We start from the raw sequence: 2487 nt of genomic DNA on the forward strand, positions 1-2487 counted from the left end.
AAAAGTTATATTGGATTTTTCCTGATCTGATGGCTAAAAAAATGACTCCATGTAGTTTTTAGAAACTCCACGTAGTTTCAATTCATACTTCACTTATTATGTGTGAGGGAGGATGAGCTTGTTTCATGTTGTCATGTCCCTCTTTGCATTTCAGCGAGCTGCATTTGTTCCTATTTGATGCTACTCTTCCACTGGGGGTTTGGTTTTTATAAATTGATTTCTAAGAAAGGTTGAGAAGAATTTTTGTCAGTCAGGGCTGAGATGAAGACTCCCAACAGAACTGTGCAGGGCACTGGGGATGAATGTGACACAGCCCTACAGCCCTCAGACTAGCTATCTTGCAGTCTCTAGGGAAAACATCCAGACTACCACAAGGAAAAATCCCATTTCCCTCAAGTATTTGGGAAATAGCAACCAGTATTATTGGTGGAGCTTAGGGTTCATCAGGTGCCTAGGCAGAAGCAGTCTTCTACTGGCTAAAGAGAAGTTTTTTGTATCTTAGGTTGGGCTCCTTAGAATCAGACCTTGAGATGGGGATTTTTTCTTTGTTGGGAGAGGAGGAGTCTTCTCAGGGAAAAATGAGTGAGAAAACCAGGATAGGTGTGTGTGTGTGTGGGGGGGGCGGGGGGCGCTAATTAAAACAAGGATATGGTACTCTCAGGAGACTAGCTTTGGCTTGGACTCATGAGAAAGCTCTGAAGCATGAAATACATCACAGAGCTGGTCCTTCCCTTGAGAGAAGGGAGCCTGCCCTTTGTACTCTAGATTAGTAAGTAGTTGGCTGAGGTCTGGGGGTGAGGAGGGGTGGCATAGAGTCCAGGGCAAGAAGCTCCCATTCAGCAAAGAGAAGGGGGAAAATTGTGAGTTGTTAGCAGTCACTACTCAGCAGCTGAGGGAGAGGTGCACTTGACCCTAAAAGAGAATCTGGATGGGGCACCAGCCACTTTCATTTAGTGGGATCAAGTGCTTTCCCCAGAATCCTAAGCATCTGCCAATGTAAAAGTCCAACAATGTACAAATGCTCCACAATTTATGATGGATTTATTGGTTATGTTCCAGTAAACCCACTGCTATGGTTTGGATATGAGTTGTCCCCCCAAAGCTCCTGTATTAATGCAGGAATGTTTAGGGATGGTGTGGATTATGAGAGCTGTAACCTAACCAATCCTCATTTGAATGGACTAATTGATACCTGTGGTAGGTAGGATGTGAGTAGAGGAGGTGGGCTGCTGGGAGCATAACCTGGGGTGATGTATCTTTTCCCCCCTAGCTCCTCCCTCACTCTCTGGTTCCTGGACATCATGAGCTGAGTGACTTTCCTCTAACACATCCTTCCACAGTGATATTCTCCTCATCTTGGGCCCAGAGTAATGGAGTCAGCCAACTATGCAATGAACCTCTGAAATCATGAGTCCAAAATAAACTTTTCCTCTTCTGAATTGTTCTTGGCAGGTATTTTGGTCACAGTGACAAAAACCTAACTAAGACCCTGACCACATGTTGAAAATATCAAATGTAAAGTACATTTATAATACTGTGGGCCCTCATGATCATGTGGCTGTCAGGGAGCTAGAGCTTCCTGCTGCTGTTGAGCATCCAGAAAGCATATTGTCCTGCACGCAGCTAGTCTGGGAAAAAAAATCAACATTCAAAATTTGAGGTGGTTTCTACTGAATGCATATCACTCTCACACGAGTATAAAGTCAAAAAATCACAAATCGAAACATCATATGTCAGAAACTTTCTATACTTAATTGTCTCCTAAAAATTCCCCCAAATAGCAATATAAAAGCCTTTTAACAAAAACTAATGGATATAGCCCAGGAACATCATTATAAAACTCATGAATCAGAGTTTGACTTGTATTTTCATTGTCTTGGATAATAATTTGTTATCTTGAGGAAGACACTGCTGGAACCCAGTGTTAGTTCATGAACATTTTGATTATTCTTGAGTACCAGCTGCAAAATGCCAGAAGCTTGACTCTTCAAATCTATCACTTAGTCACAGGCAGTAATGGTTTCAATGATGGTGGCAGAGTTTAACCCAAGCAAATATTTATAATTGACAATGAATGTGTGAGCAGGATGCTAATGAATAGATGTGCTGATTATTCTCTCCTGCCACAAACATTAGCTCTTGTTTGGCTTAACTGTTACACTGACACTATAGATTAGAAATGACAGAATGCTGGCAAAGATCCACTGTGGGGAGGAATATAGAGAAAATTTGCAAATTGCGTAACTTGTGATACTTCTATTTCTAAATATAGTGGTTTGTGGGTGTTATGAGGTTGTGGCCTAAATGAAATACATTTGGATTCACAGGTACCTATGGATTTTCTAAAGTCTTTCATTTTTAGAACAGGAAGCTAAGCTGATGACATTATATTGGATTCAAGTGGATATTTTTAACTAAACAGTGGACTTAGAGATAAGATGTATACATAAAAGAACATTTTCTTCCAGCTGGTCTTGCCTGCCATAA

This window comes from Marmota flaviventris, chromosome 7 (assembly GCF_047511675.1).
Source record: "Marmota flaviventris isolate mMarFla1 chromosome 7, mMarFla1.hap1, whole genome shotgun sequence".
Lineage (NCBI taxonomy): Eukaryota > Metazoa > Chordata > Mammalia > Rodentia > Sciuridae > Marmota > Marmota flaviventris.